General features: G+C 41.2%; 1 long non-coding RNA gene across 1 annotated transcript; it reads right to left on the bottom strand.

Moving 5' to 3' along the window:
- Positions 1-472: 472 nt before the first annotated feature.
- LOC144370319 (uncharacterized) lies at positions 473-16,812 on the bottom strand. The gene is made up of 2 exons (XR_013430298.1): positions 16,526-16,812; positions 473-2,166 (listed from the first exon to the last, which is right to left on the bottom strand). It is a non-coding gene; the product is annotated as an uncharacterized LOC144370319 (long non-coding RNA).
- Positions 16,813-19,247: the final 2,435 nt, after the last annotated feature.

Raw genomic sequence — 19,247 nt, 5'->3', positions numbered from 1 at the left:
TGTAGAAAGGATAATTGACCACAGCTTGTCAGCAGGAGAGATTTACTGTCATTAACACAAACTCAGATGAATTACTTTAATATCATGGAATATAAAAAATGGCCAGATAGTTTCCTTTCTCAGTACATTAAGGGGACTTAAACAGCTTTTCACACTTTGCTTCTGCATTTGGGGGGAAAGGAGTGAGGAAATCATAATGGGCCCAAGAGAGGTAGAGGCAGGGAGGAGTGGGATTAACTTGGCAGGAGTAAGAAAAGACAGATCCCACATTCTCAGATCAAATCCAAAGGAATAGACCTCTAAAGTGTTGCTCTCTGGGGGGAATGGTATAAAAGCTAAATAAACATTCATTTTTGAAAGTCTCCAGTATTGATTTCTATTTTCAAATCCAGTGCTAATTTAGAAAATTCTAGTATAACTTGGGTTCTTTGTGTCTTGACTCAATTGTAGAGAGAAAAAGAAATACTGTAAGGCAGATTCTGAAACCTTTATTAAACCGGAGACGCTGGCTTGGGAGACCTGAATTGTCTCATTCAGGGCCAGGCAAAGATTTCCCCATGACGTGTTCTATTTTGTTTTGCTTTGCTTTTGAACCATCCATTTTTCTGAAGATTGTATATAAGACGGTCAGTGCCCAGGAATAAAGAATGTCTAGAACCTGGAGCAATTTATTTTCCTTTTGCTTCCCCACAGTTCTTTTTGCAGAAAAACATTTGGCTCCTAATTCTTAGAACCCAGTGCAAGCTGCCACTAGCAATTATTTTATTTTGATTTTCCAGAGGAGGGCTTCATTCCTGCCTGATTATTGAATCTAGACTTGCTTTGCAATCTGTCCTCTGCTTCCACTAAGATACAAACATGTGGGCCTGGTTCCTGTTGTTACTGTAACTGAAATGGAACTAATCTCACTTGTTTCTGTGTGGCTCAGCACTGCAGGTTAATTCTGTAGATGCTGTTGCCAATACTACAGCTCTATTAGCCCATAGTAAAAGCTATTTATTCTTTTGAGAGGCATTGCCTCCTTTTTATTCCTCAGGTACATTGTGACATGCCTGAGAGGCGAAAGTTACAGAAATTCCCTTCTAAGAGGAAAGAAGAAAGTCTTGTAAAACCCAATAGCATATTTAGTTTCTGTGTGTCCAATTGTTTCCCCTTCACTACTGAGTATCATGGCCATAACAGAGAGAAATGAATATTTCTTAAAATAACCTTATTAGTAGTTATGTTGCTTAAAACACATAAACAACGGCCACAAAAAACCAAGGGCACCAGGAGCTGTGGTCTCTCCTCAGCCTGGTGACCTTGACCCTTGGTTGAAGATGTATTGATTGGTCTATTCAAGATCCACAAAGGGTGGCAATTCTAGAGACTTAGGGCTGCAGGTGATTTATCCAATGTCTGTTGTGTGACATTTTGATTTAGTTGTTGGTTTGTGTTACATCCTATTAGGCTAATGATGCCTAGCTTCTAAGTTGCTTTGAAAAAGGCCATACTTTGCTAATTCCAATTTCAAATTTCAAATGGAATAGGGACCTCAACCCTTAGCTATTTGACCAGACTTTATGTGTTTGTGTGTCACAGAGAAAGACATTCTATCTATATATAAAGAAATAAAAGGTATGTAGAAGACAGAGTTAGAAGTTTGAAGAAGAAAATTCAAAAATGTTGCAACTCTGTTATAAAACATGTTTGCTTCTCCATTCCTACAAGAAGGCAGTAATTGTTCTACCTTTATCCTTGCAAAATGTGTGTGAAATGATGGCAACCTTCACATGAGCAAGAAGAAGATGGCACGAAATAGCAGTGTACCTGACTTGGTTATATTAGCATATGATGATTTTCTGTTGTAGCCAAGATTCTTTTCATGTTCTTTAACACAGATTGGATCCAGGCCTGACCAGGATGACAACATTTCCTCTTGAATGGGTAGCCATGTGTCCCTTTAAATAAAATCTACATGTGCTGTCTCTGCATGTCATGCACCTTTAACTGGTCCGTTGTACGCCTGGTGGAGCGTCTGAGTCCAAGGCACTTTGGAAGTGAGGCAGTGCATCAGATAAGAGATGCTTGTGGAATTATTGAGAGAAGCAGAATGTGGGAGGGAATATCGGGGTATACCGCCAGCACCCCAATAGAGCAAGTTTCTGTCCACGAGATGTGAGCCACCTGGAAAAATAAAAAGTCTAAAATAATCAGTAAGAAATAAGACAAAGCCAAAGGTTAGATTTAAAAAGCAGAGCACTTGATGGGTCTTCCAATCCTGATAGCAACAGGACCTGAAAAACTGAAAAAGATCCCAGTTCTTTTCTTAAGGGGGAGTACATCAAAGACAGGGATAAAATTTCAATGTTGTTTCAGTGCTTGCTTCTCAGTGTGACAGGGATCTTGCTGTAAACAGGTTGATTGGCATTTGGCAAGTTGCACCCATCTCCAGGAGGCTATGCTTGAACTTGAGCAATGTGCATGAACAGGGCACCAACAGAAATTAGGCATTCTTGAACCAGTGAATTCTGCCTGAGAGTTCCTAAGACTGGACTTTGAAGACTGGACTTTTTATCCAGTCTCGTGAATAAACAGGACAGGATGCTACAAGTGTCATGTGTGAGTTTGTGTGTGGAAGGAATTAGTGCCACTTAAAAAGTATGGGTAACCTTGGGGTAGGTTGGGGGATATTAGGGACAGTATCTGCTTTTCCCAGGAATCGCCACACTAAGCTTTTAAGACATCCACAAAATAATCAAATTAAGGCAAAAAAATGTCCCTGTGGCAAAATGGAATCTCAGACACAAAATAAACAGTTGTATAAATTCAACCAGTTCAATTTTACTGATTTCAATGCATGAGCATGTGTATGACTGTGAGTTTGCATAGATGTCTTAGTTCAGTAGCAGGAAGACATACATCACACACTGACGTCTTCTATTATGACGCACAGTTCTTTAAACATGAAATCATAGCCAACCCCTCTGGGTGCCAACATAAGGCATGAGAACTAGTCCAGCATCACCACTGTTGCCATTTGTTATCTGAGCTCTCATTAATTTACAGAGCCCCTGGACTAAGCATAGACCCCTCCATCACTCAGAGAACCAACACTATACAATCAAAATAGTCCAATCTCGACTTTTAATGTAAAAGCAAAATTTAAAAAATATTTGCCAAGAAATATTTTCTCAAAAAAATGTACTTCAAGACAGTCTACAGGGATTTAGAACATTTTTTCTTCCTGAATGAAGAACCCATGTCCTGTTCTAAAATAATCCTGCAGATAGTTTTGGCTCTTGTCCCAATTTAAATGGTCCTTTTGTGAAATGTATCTCAGGGGGATAATTTTCTTTATCCTATATTCTGATTTCTTGCAGAAGGGAGAAAGGGGTTAAAAAAATCCTGCAATTTGCTGAGCACCTTATATATGTGCTAATTTCATATATCAGATCATTCAGTACCATAATTTTAGGTTGTATCATCCAGCTCCAGAGAAGCTAAGTTGTCTGAGGTTGCACCTCATTAATACTTGGTGGAGAAAGACTCAAACTCAGGTTAGCATGATGCCAAAGCTATGAACGTTTCCCCTGAGCTGTATACAAAAGCAGTAGAATACTCAGGATTCTTTATTCTTATCAGGAATCATAGAAGTCACTATAAGAGAGAGAATATAGCCCAGAGAGTCTTTGTAATATACATGTAATTCATGCATTGTCGTAAAATGTATTTTTTATGCACCTACATGTGGCCTGTGTTGTGTTCTGCATCACAGGGGGTGCAAAAAAATTAAGAGGTCTTGGTCTCTGCCTGAAGACACTTTGTAGAGCTCCTAATCCACTGCATCAATTGGCTACCCCCAAATGCAACATTAGACAATACCAATCAAAACCAGATCAGCTGAAATAACTCGAAAGTGGGGGGAGGCCTGTAAATATCATCTGCTTTCCCAGCCAACAATGACAAGCAGATCTGGAAAACTTGCTCTTCCTCAGTTTTATAAATAGTATTTTTATAAATAGTATCCCTGAATTGTGGGATACTCTGAATATATGTTTAATTAATTCTTAATATATTTCAAGAGAAATACTATTATTCTCAGTAACTTAAAAAATAGATCAAGGCACATTTTCCTAGTTTAAAAATTCTATTTGCAAGTTACTTGCCCTACTTTGAGTCTTAAGTCAGTCATAATGTTGATGATGATGATGAAAGCTTACATTTCTTGAGCTCTCAGTCCTTGTTTAATCTTGTGCTAAGACCTTTTCTTGCATTATCTCAGTTAGTCTTCACAGAAATCCTACAATGAATGTTCACTTCTTACCAATAGGAAACTAAGACCTGGCAGAGTAAATGATTCACTGAAGTTTTCAAAGTGAGAGAGTTGGGGACCCTAGACAGTCCTGTCTGATTATTCCACATGTGCTCTTCTTTAAATAGAAGCAGCAAATTTTTCTTTATACAAATAACATTGATCTTTACATCTGCCTAGTGATGGACTCAGCTATGCATGCAGGGATTGCATGTAATAAGAAGGTCTCCTCGGAGTTGTGTCTATGCATACAAGGCCCCCCTCTACTCTCTCCACTGATCTGCTTCTTATTTAACCAGTAAGTCCATCATTTGTGTTCTTCTCCAGTTGGTCTGGCTTTGAATGTACATAGCCTAATCCTAAATCCTATATTGGGAGCAAGCACCAAAAATAAAAGTCAGGGGGTTAATTCATTTCTTAAGCACTTGCTATGTGCAGGGTACTTTGTAGGGTCTCTAAAGGAATGGCAGTCTCTGACTCTTGGGAAACCAAATGAAACTAATGCATTCTATATATCAACCAATATTAATTCATTCTAATGCAAATCAACCAATACAAAAATAGAACAAAGGGTTTGGAGGGCATGAAGGCAAAGAAGATAAAGTGCAATCAGGGGCATGCTCTGATTTCTTCCTATTCACTTCAACTAACTTTTTTGAACACTTGAGTTCATGCAAACACTTATTATGTTGAACACGTGTTTTGAACTTGGCACCATGATAGGAAAAAAATAAGATATGCACTCATGGTAGAGCCAAAGAAATGGAATAATACCCCCCAAGTAGTTAATTGTAGTAAAGATAAGATCAAAAGATTTCAGGTGCTTGTAGAAGAGGTAACTCTGTTCTGAATCTTGCTGGGTGGGGGCATTTCATGTGACAGGGAGGGGACTAATAGCAAGCACCTAACAACTTTTTGGAGAGCAGGAATTCCAGTATGATGTGGATATAAGATATGGGGTATCTTATATTAGAATTGGGAAAGGAAAAAGAGAAAATGCTATGGAAAAGCCTGACATCTGTCTATGCTTAGGATTTGAATTTTCCTTAAAGATGCTGAAACCCCATGGAGGTCTTTTAGCCAAGGAATGACATAGGTGTTTTTTTTTTCTTTTCTTTTCTTCCCCAGAGCTCATCTACCTGTAGCATGATGGACTAGCTAATTGTGGAATATGGCTTCTTCTCAATTCTACGGTATCATCTTGTTTAACTTACAAACCCACAGAGCTTGACTATCTGTTCCCCATAGCAGAAAATAAGGTCTAAATTGTCCTACTCAGCTGTGGTGCTTTTAGCATTAGTTTGGATTGTCCTCCGTGGTTCTTTTCTGAGGTGAGTCTCTGGATCTGAATATTTATCTGAAACAGGTATTTGGAACCCATCTCTAGATGATCTAAACTGGTGAAGGCTGAAAGGGACAAAAGTTGATGGAACAAAACAAAAACAGGCTCTCTGGGCAACTTCTTTGCCTTTGATGATTTAAACCCTGCTATAGTTTGAGTATATCCCCTGGATTCATGAGTTAGAAACTGAATCCCCAACACAAAGGTATTAAGCGGTGAGGCATCTAAGAAGTGGTTAGGTTGTGAGGGCTCTGCCTTCAGGAATGGACTAATACATTATCACAGGAGTGGATTCCTGGTAAAAGAATGAGTATGGCTCCTTTCTTTCTCTCTCAGTCTCTGTCACTTTCATGCCTTCTTCCATGGGAAGATGCAGTAATAAGACCCATACCAGATGCCAGTATCTTTATATTGGACTTCCTGGCCTCCAAAACTGTGTTAAATAAATTCATTTTCTTTATTTATAAAGAAATACAGTCTCATGTATTCTGTTATAGCAACACAACATGGATTAAGACAAATTTTTTTTTTTTCATAGGAAGAAAGGTAAAAAAACATTTAAGGACCAGATATGCTTTTACAATTACAGAACCCATAAAAGTTATGAAATTTTGGAGCTGAAAGAGGTCTTATAGAGGCAGTCTACCCTTTTCAGAAGGAGAAAATCGGAAACAGGATAGGACTTGAAATAGCATCCCTAGGACTGATTATGTGACTTTAGGCTAGTGACTTAACTTCTTTGAGCCTCAACTTCACCTGTTAATTAATGGTACTACCTCTCAAGCATTTAAATATAAAATAGGAAAAAGATAAGACCGTGTGCAGCATTGTTGTGCTTTCAGATAAAGCAACTGAAACAGAAGGAAGTTACATGAACATATGGGAAGGTGGCCACAGAACTGAGTGAATAGATTTCTTCGCAAACTTGCTCTGTGAAACTCTAACATGGCTTTTCCAAATCTGTAAGCATCACCATGCTGGTGTGATGCTTTTTATGAAGATGGCAAACTCTTTCTGCATGCTCTGTGTTCTCACGTCCCATTGAATTTTTAGTATTTCTTGCTTTAAAGTAGCCGATATCTTTGAACCCTGACTATCGGTTGGTCTTAGTGGTAAAGCTTGGTATAGATTTTGTCTAGCAGTTCACAAATTGTCTTGAGGGCGCCTTAGTGTTTCAGCATCTTTAAAAAGCCCTCTGTGGTTGTTTCTGGTATGAATCTCCGTGTCTACCTGACCTAAGTGTTAGCAGTTGAGCCTCCCTGACTTATCACTTCTCTTTGGCTCAGACACCAGTCAAAGATGGCTTCCTACTTGTTGGTGCATTCTCTATGAGCCACTGGGCAATAAAAATACAAAAATTCTTTTTTGTTCTGTCCTTTCACACATCATCCTGGGCTTCTTTTCTTGCTCAACACTTTCTGGTCCTCAAGCCATTGATGCTTTGGTATCAGACATATTCTTCATTAAGTCCAGTAGCTAATGGCCTCAGGGTGGGAAATATCCAAGACTCCAATAAAAATTATTAATTACAAAAACGGAATAGGTATTATATTTTCAGAATGCCTTTTTATTACAAACTGAAATTAATCAAATTTTTTTCTGATGATTTTATTTTCTGCCTGAACAAAACAAATGTTTTGGTTGTGTTTATAAAGCTCAAACCACTGGCCGTGGCTGCAGGAGTTGGTCACTAATAGCTGAACTTCTTTTAATTTGACAAGAATAGTAGAATCACTCCTCAAGCCTCTTGTTGTCCACCAAGGAGCCTCTCTTCTGCCCTGCTTTGCTGCCTTTCTTGGCAGATGACAGCCACACAAGCAGAAATGGTAAGATGGAAACTTACACCAAAGCTCGCACTACAAGCCCAGAGCTTTCATATCATAATACCAACGTTAATTCATTGAATGTTTACATTGTAAACTCATTTATAATCCCAAAGAAGCTGGGGACAAGAACTGTTGGTCAGAGCTGGGATGGGCCATTGTCAAAATATAGGGACATTTGGTGCCAAACAATGGTTCTCAACAGGGACATGGTGACAAATGGTCTGGAGATATTTTTGGTTTTCTCAATTGCGAGATAACTAGATGCAAAGGATGCTGCTCAACATCCTAAAATGCACAGGCCAGCTCCCCCGCATCATCTGTATCCAGCCTAAAATGTCAATAATGCAGCAGTTGAGAAACCCTGGCACAATGTGATTTAAGTGCCCTTGCCTGGATTGCCTAAGTATAAATCCTGCTTTAGCAATTTACGTGTTGTGGCTCTTGAGAAAGTTACTTTGCCTCTTTATGCCTCAGCTTTCTCATCCTTTTTGTGGAGGAGGGAGTATTACTGGGGATTGAACTCAGGGTAACTCGACTACTGAGCCACATCCCCCAGCCCCTTTTTTTTTTTTTAAAGTGCCATGAGTATTTTTTTTTTAAAGAGAGAGTGAGAGAGGAGAGAGAGAGAGAATTTTTAATATTTTATTTTTTAGTTCTCAGCGGACACAACATCTTTGTATGTGGTGCTGAGGATCGAACCCGGGCCGCACGCATGCCAGGCGAGCGCGCTACCGCTTGAGCCACATCCCCAGCCCAGCCCTTTTTTGTATTTTATTTAGAGACAGGGTCTCACTGAGTTGCCTGGTGTCTCACCATTGCTAATTAGGCTGGCTTTGAACTCACAACTCCTCCTGTCTCCACCTTCTGAGCTTCTGGGATTAGGGCTGTGGTGGCACAGGCTTTTCTCATCAGCTTTCTCATCTTTAAAATAAAAATGATGTGGGGCTGGGGATGTGGCTCAAGCGGTAGCGCGCTCGCCTGGCATGCGTGCGGCCTGGGTTCGTTCCCCAGCACCACATACCAACAAAGATGTTGTGTCCGCCGAGAACTAAAAAACTAAAAAATAAATATTAAAAATTCTCTCTCTCTCTCTCTCCTCTTTCACTCTCTCTTTAAAAAAAAAATAAAATAAAATAAAAATGATGTGAGGCTGCGGTTGTGGCTCAAGTGGTAGTGTGCTTGCCTGGCATGTGTGAGGCACTGGGTTCGATCCGATCCTCAGCACCATATAAAAATAAAATAAAGATATTGTGTCCACCTAAAACTAGAAAAAATAAATATTAAAATAAAATAAAATAAAAGTGATAATAGCAACTTTACATCATAGAGTTAATACATGATCACATGTATTGATATATGTAAATGCTTAGCTCAGGGTCAGATATGTAGCAAATGCTCAATATATCAGCTGCCATTTTCAAATAGAGCCTTTCTTGTCTTAGGAAGACAAACTGGGCTGCTCTTGGTCTTGATAGAAGACCTGAGGAGATACCTTCAGTTCTTGCCATCTTAATGCTAAGAGAATTCTTGTTTTATCCCACCAGGAAGTTTAGGGAAAGTTCCTTTTGATATGTTTCCATGGAATGTCTTTTTGTCATATTTTTTCTTGCACCTTTACAATAAGGAGCCAATTTTCTCTACCCCAGACCTGTATTTTGTCACATTGCCCTTTCCGTTCCCGTCTTCTAAGGCCATCGCTATCCTGTTCTCCCGCATCATCATCATGCCATGTGGTGGCTCAGTGAGAGGGGAGTCGGTATGGCTTCATCCAAGTCTACATCCCTTTCCAAGACAGGTGTGTTCTCAACATGCAGAGAAGGAAACCACACCTGCTTATAGGCGGATATCTCTGGAATCCTTTTCTATTAGAAAAGGAACAGTCTTTTCTGAAAGGAAGAGGAAGCTTGATAAGTGTTTCTCAGAAACAGAATGGTATCTGTCATTCAGTGTCCAAGAAAATGAGTCTTTGTGCAGAAGGAGTTTGTGTCTGTCCTGGGGTAAGTGGGCAAGAAGTAAGTTTGAAAGTAATTTTGTTTCAGGAAAACTTTGCAGAACCTTGTACCAAAGAAACACTCTGTGCCTTCAGAGTGTGAAACAAAACGGAAGGCTGAACAGTTTGGCACGTCGGGATTCTGGTGCTCCACTGAGGGAAAAACAGCTGTTCTGCAAGGTCATGGCCTCCATCAGATGCCTACGGGCAAATGACAGAGAACAGAACCCTGGCTACAGTGGATGAGAACCTCACAGGGGACTCACTAGAAGTTTCTTGAAAGTATTTTTGCAGGCATGAGCTGTGAATTCTGGTTCATAATGTTACCACATTGGTATGTACTGGCCTGAGGAAATAAATGGCACTCAAAATTTCACAAATATTCTGGTCCCTCAAAATGCTAACAAATTTGGCAGTTTGTTAGACTTTTCTTTCAGTCCTTCACACTGGCATTTCCCCCTGGCATGCACTGTAGGCTATTCCTCTTAAAAGCCTGCAACACATTGTTAGGAAAAATACACTTTCAGAACAGTCTGAAACTCTGGAAGAACGGTCTCATCATGTCATTTATGAATTACCTCAGTGTCAAACAAGGAATTCATAGCAATCAAAACATATTAATTTTAAATGACATTGTGTTTTAGACCACAACTACTATTTCCATATTGAAGTATTTTAAATATAAATGAGTCTACAGAAATGTCAGGCAAAGTAGAACTGCCAAAATCGTAAGCTTATTGGCAAATGTTGGAATGGCAGCCCAGCGCCAGACCTCACGAACTTGGGAAAGAACTTCCCCAAAGAAATGCAAACCATGTAAGCAAAGATACACTTTAGAATTCTGCCACTTTGAGTTCATTTATCCAATATGTTGACTGTCTATTTGTACCTGGCACTGGACTGGGTGATGGAAGTGGGGAGGGTGCTGTGGGGGCTAATGGCAGAGACCCGGGAGTAGAGAGAGTGCTTCAGTTACCTATTACGCAATTATTTTGGAAGGTTTTAAGCAGATACAGAGTCTTCCTTATGATCATTTAAAAAAATGATCCTAAGAGCTAAGCATGGAGAATGAATTTTAGTGAGGAGCTAGAGCATCAGTAGGGAAATAAGACAGGAGGTTTCTGGGCGAGTCCAGGCAAGGGATGGTGGTAGCTCAGAGTAGGGTGGTAGTGACTGAAATGATTACAAGGATTTGGACACAAATACATTTTAAAGATCGGGCTGATGGATCTTGCTGGGGAATTGGAGAAGGGGTCTGAAGGACAGAGAGGAACCCAGGATGACCCCAAGTCTGTGGCGAAGACTTGAGTAGATGTGGATTATCATCTGCAGAGTGGGGAGGCTCAGGAAAGGGTGGATCCAGGGAAGCTCATCAGGTTTCCCAGGGAAACGGCCAGTTACTACTAGTTCTTTTAAGACTAAGTCCTCAGCTGCTCCAGAGGGCAGCTGGGTGTCCCAAACCTCAACAGATCCCCAACGGGAGTCACCCTGTGAGACAGTCTGCCTGAAAATGAAGTCTTAGGTCTTTCTTAGCTCTCAGATTCAGCCCAATGCCTGAAGACCATCCTACTTCTTTAAATCTTCATTGAGTCAACCGACTCTCCCCTTCTTTATTGTTTATATTCATTGAAAGTGACTTTCTGTCATTTGCCTCCAAAAAAAAAAAAAAAGAAGAAGAAGAAGAAGCCAGAGGACAATAAGAAAAATAACTCAGAAAATAGCACAACAAGATTGATCCTATAACAAGGAGCTTTCCACAATGATAAGAATTTTTTTTAAAAGCAAAGTTTATTATTTATTTTCACTTGTTTCCAAAGGTTGGGGAGATTGGAGGTGACTCAGAGAGGGGAAAGATCATTAAAGTGTTATTTCATAAGCAAAATTTAAAGAAAATCTCAGTTACTTCTTTACAAAAATGAGACCCAGATACGTTGTTCCTGAGCTCTGCCCCTTCCCCCAGGATTTCTCAGGGACACACAGGACTGCCTTCCTACATGGGGGTCCCACAGAAGCAGTGGATATCCCAAGCTCCTGCCTCTCTGGAAAGCGGACTCTGTCATCAATCACAGTCTCCCAGGTTTTGGAGTTAGGTCTCCTCTGCTGACAGCTGGCTGACGCCTCAGACCCAGATCCTGCAAGGCAAATCCTGGAGGCTCAGCACGGGAAGCGGTACAGCACTTGTTTCTGAGACTCGGCAGGAAAGGAAGAGCGGGGCCAGGTTGGGAGTATTGTTAGCTTAGCCTTATTAATAAAATAGGGTTAATGATTTATTCATAGCTGGGACAATGCGGCTGTGCTCTGGAGGAGAGCACAGAGCTGTTACATTAGAGATGAGCAGCTGCTGCGGAAGAGACGCGAGCCTTCCAAGAAATGCTCTCGGGCTGTTTCTATGAGGCAGTGAGCAGGTTTATCTGACCAAGTCAGAGCTTGCAGGCAATTATTTGTGTACTGTGGATGTTGTAGGATAAATGCTGGTGATGGAGGTCCCTGGAAAGCTACCCCTTGCTTTTCCATTTCTCATCTAATGAATGTTTGCTCACCTTCTTGCTTTATCCTCTCCTCCTCGGTACCTGGAAGATGCCTGAGTTTATAATTCAAGATGTGTTATCTGGGGAATATCAGTATAATACACATCTGAACGTGATCCCCATCAAAGGGAGATCATCCTAGGAAGCAGAAGAGAGAAATAGTTTTGGGGCTTTTCTGGTGCTAAGCTATGCATGCACTATTTTTAAAGGAAAAAAAATCATTTAAAATCATATATCTCTCTTCCCCAATAAACTGTAGAATTTTTACAAATAGTTAAAGAAGAGATTTAATACAACACAGGATTCTGATAAATAACTAGGAGGTATAATGTTTTTTAAAAATGTCTCTTACTTGCCTGGTGTGCATGAGACCCTTGGTCTGATCCCACGCTATTAAAAAAAAAAAAAGGCCAATTACTGTCACTCTTGTTAAGGATAGGATAGATGTTATTTTATCAGGTGATTAGTTGGTTGATGTGGTTCAGAGGGCAAGAGGAGTCAGGATTTGACAATTTCCAGAAAAACAAAAGCAAGAGAAATGACTTCTCAGCAAACCAAACCAGCCTGGACTAGAATGGACAGAAATCAGGTTTATTTACTGCCACGTTGCTGTTTCTGCTCTGTTGCCCCCGTCTGAGCTTCCCTGACCTCCCCCAATGACTTCAGGAGATTTAGATCAAATGTCAGAGAGAAGAGCTGGGCTTTTCCCCCTTTGGTGCTTGACTGGAGGGGAGAATTCAGGCCTCAGGAGGCACTGAAGAAAAATCTCATTGTTGGTGCATATGCTTCCACACAGCGAGGCTTCCTAAGAGACTCCCCTCCCCTCTGCTCAGCTTCCCTGAGAAGAGATCAAATGTTTCAAAGCATTTCCACCTTTACTAATTTTTAATGCCTCTGCCAGACTGAGACTTGCCCACTGGAAAAAAAAAAAAATCTGTGCTCGTTGAAACAGCCAAAAATAAAAGTGATCCTTTAACAGTAGCACATTTAACTTCCTCCATGACTACCAGCAGGAGCCAAGGAATAGAGCTTTTGCCCAATATATTAAGCATGAAAAAGCGTCTTTGGGAAATGATCACACTGGAAATCAGAATATGTTTAAATATAATTCTCAAAATTCGTAGTCTCCTTACAAAAGAATCAAAGAGGCCATCAACCCCCGATCCTTCCCTACAACTGCTCCAGCTCCCAGCCCCACCCCGCTCATTCCTTTCCTTTGCTCCTTTGCCCAGTTTCCCCCCAAAGCCACCCACCAGGGTCTATGTGGGAGCCAGAAATGTAACCCTAGCATTTGGTTTCCCAGGCCATCAGGAGATAACACTGCCTATCAGCCAAAAAGTAAAGCTTCCTGACTGCAGTTGCAGAAATTACAGCTAATTATATGCTCCATGCTTCCTGCAAAAGATATATATTTTAAGCTGCTGGGCTGACTTTCTCCCTTGGCTGTATTTAAAGGTTAGTTTCTGACCTGCTTCCTGGTTTAATGGAATAGTTTAAATATTACAAATCATTACTTGATTCTAATGAATTATATCTCCCCTGGCACCTCACAAAATCCTTATCGTGCCAGAGGAAATAGTTGGAAGGAACCGGGAGTCTCCATGATAATAAACAGAATAACATGCCATAGGGTTGTAGGTTTCAGGATCCCTGGCTTCTTGGGTGGTTGAAAGCTCTTGGCCCTCGGCCTCACACTCAACCCAGCACCTGAGGCATGTGGCTGAGCAGCATGAGCTCCCACTCCCCCGCCTCGCACGATTGTTCACTCAGCTTAATTGTCAGCTCCTGCTAAGAACATGTAACATCTCATTTTCCCAGAGATTGTGGAAGCGTTGAGCTTTGCTTGTGGCCAATTTGGGTAGCTGAGTGAGCATCGCTTCCTGCCTTAATGCACAAATGCTGGGATGGTCTAAAACCCTCTCTGTACATAGAGGCCTTTTGCTGAATTCCAATTTCCAATTCTGGTGAAGATCTGGACCTATGCACTTTCTCTTAATGTGCAGCAGATATTCTCATCCTATTTTTAGGTGCTGTCAATCTTACTAAATGGAAGAAGAGTCACCCAAACTCATGTACACAAGAAAAGTTGCTTTCAAGGCATGGAAGTCTACATCATGTGAAAGGCTCTTTTGTCTTCTCAGGAGACAGAGGGGGAAATTCATCTGTTGAAGGGCACCTAGGTTGGTTCCATAGTTCAGCTATTGTGAATTGTCCTGCTAACCACTGATGTGGCTGCATCACTGCAATATGCTGTAGTCCTTTGGGTATAAACCTAGGAGTGGGATGACTGGGTCAAATGGAGGTTCCATTCCAAATTTTCTGAGGAATCACAGCAAAGTGAAGCACTGCAAGGTGAGACTGTGGAGAGTCCATCAGCCTTGACAACCAAATAGTGCATTTTCATGCCCCTGGTTGCTTGCCTAAAATGCAGATGTGGAAGTGAAAAATTCAACCAAGTGACTGGTTTGTAACGTCCTAAATGTTCTGACTTTCCTTTCAGGGCTAATCAGACCTCAAAATATGAGTGATTATGTTAATGAGCTTTCTGTTATTATAATAAATAACTGGGATTTCCAATTTATAAAGAGAAATGGCTTGTTTGGGCTCAGTTTTAGACATTTTAGTCCATGATCAGCTGGCCCTGTGTGTTGGCCTGTGGCTGGGTCTTGGTGGGAGTGCACAGTGGAGAAAACCATTCACCTCATGACCAGAAAGCAAACGAGAAAGAAGAGACCTGGCTTTCTCAATTCCCATTCAGGGCACATCCCCCAATGACCTAGTGACTTCCCACCAGGCCTCTTATCCTAAAAACTACACCACATCCTAATATTGCCAACCTGGCAACCAAATCTTGAACACATTGACCTTCAGAGACATTTAAGATTCAAACTCTAGCAGTAATCATTGAAGTATCAACCATCCTTCACATTGCTCATGACATGGAATTCTCTAGCAATATATCTGAACTATCAATAATAGGTATTCTTTTTTTTTGGGGGGGTGTGCTGGGGACAGAACCAGGCAATAATAGATATTCTTTAATTATTTTTATAAAGGATGAATCTTGTGAATATATGGATTTAAACTACTAAGTGATATTACTCAAAAGTTTACTTTATTGCACAGCATCTTAAAATATATTATATTGCCAAGTGCAGGTACTTCCACCATTAGAAACTAATTTATTTTCTCTTAGGAGGTTCTCCAATAAACCCAAAAACATTTTGAAGAACTATTTCACCTTAAGAGGTAAATATATCAGATAGTTTGCTAAGATGATGGGTCAGCCAAGAGCCTTAGTGAAAGGGGCTCAGTATCTCAACCCTCCAGATGGGGATGGTGTATGTGGAAATGTCCAACAGGGGCTCAGCAGCTGCACAGTGAGGTCTAGCCATCTTAGCAGCCTGCAAAGTGTCAGGAGCACTTCTCTGTGGACCAATGTCAACAAGGAGAAATCATCTCCCACTAGATGGATATCTACCACTCACAAATAGGCAAATACCCAAATCAAAAATTAAAATTTCTCGTTTGTTTTGAGGAATATTATACAATATGAAGTTTAAAGTCTCTATGATTAAGGTTTCCATTTGTAAGAGAGAGCCAAAATGGAAAAACCAACAGGAAACCTGGAGACACTTTCTCTGAGAAAAATTAAGTGAAACCAAAATCCTCAAAGGGATAGAGCTGAGGAGAGACACAATTAAAGCAAAGACAGTTTACATGGAGGATCACACCTAAGTGGAGGGATGCCATTTTTTTCTGATTTGTTCAGAGCTGAGAAGAATTCAGGAAACCAGGGATCCCCCTCTGCTGATTTCTTCCTTGGAGCAAAGCAAAATATCTCACGAAATTCCATTTTGCTTTAAAAGCAGACTCATCTGTTGGGTGTTTTGGCATCTTCATAGATACTGCAGAAGAAGGGTTTTATTTAATATCTCTGTCAGCCAGATAGTTTATCACACTCAACAGCAATGACAGTAGAAGGGAAAAAAGGGTGGGAAGCCATTCTGGGGTGAGCTACGGGTGACAACAGGATGGGAAAATCCAGCTTCACCAAATATTTATTCATGCTTATATAAACCTCAATTAGCTATCTGAATGCTAAGTCTCTGCTGAAGAAAAGGCGCATTTGGAAAAGTGACTTGGAAGCTGGTTGGTGTCAGTTATTTTGCTGCGTTGTTGATTAATGTAATTGAAGTATATATTACAGAAACAGAAAAGGAAATGTGACTTCTTCAGGGACCCATTAATTTCTTAAGCATAAAGTGTTTGAAGGTTCAAAGGCTTTGTTGAAGCTTATTTTGAATTTAAAATTTCCATTGCCAAGGGATTGATTACCATTCTTATATTAGCTTTGTCAAACACCAAGTTGATCTTAGTTCTTTCAAAGTTTTGTGGCACTTAATTGTTTTCAGAGCATTTTTTTTTTAAAGAGAGACTGTCTTACAAATTCTCTCAAGGACAGACTTGTCTTCCCTTTACAAGAACAGCAAGCCAAAAAAAAAATTCTTAACCCTTAAAAAGAGCAATTCCCACTCTACCCACCTTTGGAGTCTTGAAAGTCATTTCTGGGAGTCAGGTACCACACCTCCTCATTCAAACACCTTCCCATATTAGCTTGTGTTTGGTTTTCCTTTGACTTTAAAACATCAACTTCTTTAAGTGTCTCTGCGCACTTGAAGCTCAGTCATGTTGTTTAGAGACTCCGCAATCAGATTTTTCATATCTCTCCACCCCAAATGACTACACATAGTTCTTTTTATAGCTCTCTCCTGTCTTCCTCTGATCACAGTTTAAGACGCTCTCATAAACAACACCCTCTGCAAGGGAGCCAAGACGTCCCCAGCACCCGTCTTTTTATGTGTGTTGTCCTGATAGTGAACTCTTTAGTTCAAGAAGTCAGACAGCAGCATTTCCGGCTCCTTGGAAAGCCAGCCAAGCAGAGAACTGTCATTTCACACAAGGGCAAGAACGAGAAATATGTCATTAAGAGATCAGGGTTAACATGGCACTGCCATATACCCAGGCGAAGGTGATGTGAGGGCATCGCGAGGCCGCAGGAGAATCAAGAGCATTGTGACCCCAGGCTTTGCCCCAGAAATCAATAACGAGTTTTGCTAACCCTCCAAGAAAAGCTCCACAGAAAATCCTTTTATCTCCCAAGAAGAAAGGTGCTTTCTCCTCACTGCTCTGTGCCTTTCCTGACGCTCTTGCTTGGTGCTGGGAGTGTGGAGTTAAGCCAGCAGCCTCCACCCCACCCTGTGGGACCACCTTCCCTCAAGGCTGTCTCCAAGTACACTGGGAAGTGTGGATGGAAGCTGGGCTCAGAGTTCAAGAACTGTCCCTCCAAAGCTGCACCAAAGCCTGACAACTGTTTGTACTTGGCTCAATGGAACATACATGTTCCCCTCTGGTGAAATCCTGTCCCTTGTAATGATTTATTTTCAATATCTTTTCTATTTATGCTCACTTTGGGGGATGATCATCTAGATCCTCATTTTAACTCTCAAGGCAGAGGCAGGCGGTGTCCGGGTAGAGGTGGTGTGGCTTGGAAGACACTCTTCCCCAGTTCCTCTCAGAATGCTGTGCTCTAGGCCTCGTCCTTGTCCCAGGTCTAATGCTCAGCCTTCCTCCTCCTGACCCAATCCCCAGGCAGAAATGTCTTCCAAGTACCTGCTTCTAAATCCCCCAACCCCAAAGAACTGGCAAATAACCTAAACTGAAAATGGCTTTAACTTATTCTTCCTCTCTAGTAACACTTATATATGAGCCAGCTGAAAATAGTGAATTGTGAGTGAGTAGAGAGGTGTGTGTGTGAGAGAGAGAGAGAGAGAATCAGGCCAGACCAGTGGTGAAGGTGCCTCGGACTTGGGATGCTCAGGGAGCAGTTTCCTACCATATCAGAGCAGGAGTGGACCTATCCATTGTCAGGAGTAGACAGCTGAAGGCCCAGAAGAGGGTCCCTGAATTAAGGCAATCAACAATGATGACACGAAGGGAGAATGTGGAAGCAGAAACACAAAACCAGAGGCTACAGTTTCATTAATGCTAAAAAAAAAAAACCCACAGTGGCTCCCCAGTATGGAGAAACACTTCAAGGGGCTGGGCTTTGCCATCCTGACAAGCTTAACACCTCCTCTTAGGTTTCGCATTTCAGTCTGGTGAGCTCCAGAGAGAAGGCTGAGTAGGTTCTCCCATGGGGAATCCAAAGGTGATAACTTTTAGCATCACTGTTCAAAATTTGCAAGTCTGTATTCTCCATCCCTCAGAACATAGAGACCCCTGGCCTCCTCCGCTCTCAATGGCTTTCTCTGAGCAGTTGCAGGGCCTTTGCAGCCAGAGAGCAGGTGTGTGGCCTCTGCTCTGTGCTTTTCATTTATCTGAAAGAGTTGTTAGTTAACAGTGAGAGGTAGATGCCTGGGCACGGACCTCTTCCCCCACCCTCTCAGAAAGCATGGAGATCTGTTGTAGGAATTGTGCTCTAGGAGAATAAAACTGAAAAACTCTAGAGAATTTTTTTTTCCCTTGATGTTCAGAATTCTTGAGACTAAAACTGGAAACGCCAGAAAATATCTGTCTGGAATCACCTGTTGGACATTTCTTTTTGGATTCATGCTTTCTGGAAGGTTCAAATTCATTCATGTGAATAGTTACATAACCAGCTACTAAATTAAATCATGTTTAAATTTTAAAATACAGTGTCCTAGGCACTCTGGATACACAGGAGAGAATGGTCTATGTCTGGAGTGCAGAGGTAAGCAGTATTATCACCATTTGAGAGATGATAGGACAGGATCAGAGAAGTTAAGTGGCTTATAACCAGGGTATCCTGAATTATTTCATTAGCTATTCAACTTGAGAACTCAAAGGCTAGAAGGGGCATTCATTTCCACAGCAATTTCTCTTTCTTCAGGGACAGGAAACCTAAAGCAAAACTGAGATACTCCTTTGCCCCTCTGTGCTTACCTTTGACTGGATGGAAACTGAGCTGGGTGATTATGAAAAGCCTGGGTGATACTGAGCTACCAGGGCTGAGTTAGTGCTCCATCTTGGTCAGTTCAACCCTAATTAATGTCTCATACAACCTGACTCTACCCTCTAGGTCCATCCTAGACCACTGGATGATGATGGTGGTGATGATAATGGTGGTGGTGAAGCCAGAATTAGACAGGCAGTGAGTATAGATAGGTAAATCGAGTCAGGTCAGATCAAGGAGGCCAATTCTGAGTGAGTCCAGGAAGTTGGAGACTGTCCCCTGAAGGATTCA

This window comes from Ictidomys tridecemlineatus, chromosome 2, assembly GCF_052094955.1.
Source record: "Ictidomys tridecemlineatus isolate mIctTri1 chromosome 2, mIctTri1.hap1, whole genome shotgun sequence".
In the NCBI taxonomy this organism is placed as follows: domain Eukaryota; kingdom Metazoa; phylum Chordata; class Mammalia; order Rodentia; family Sciuridae; genus Ictidomys; species Ictidomys tridecemlineatus.
This window is presented reverse-complemented; position numbering and strand designations above follow the sequence as displayed.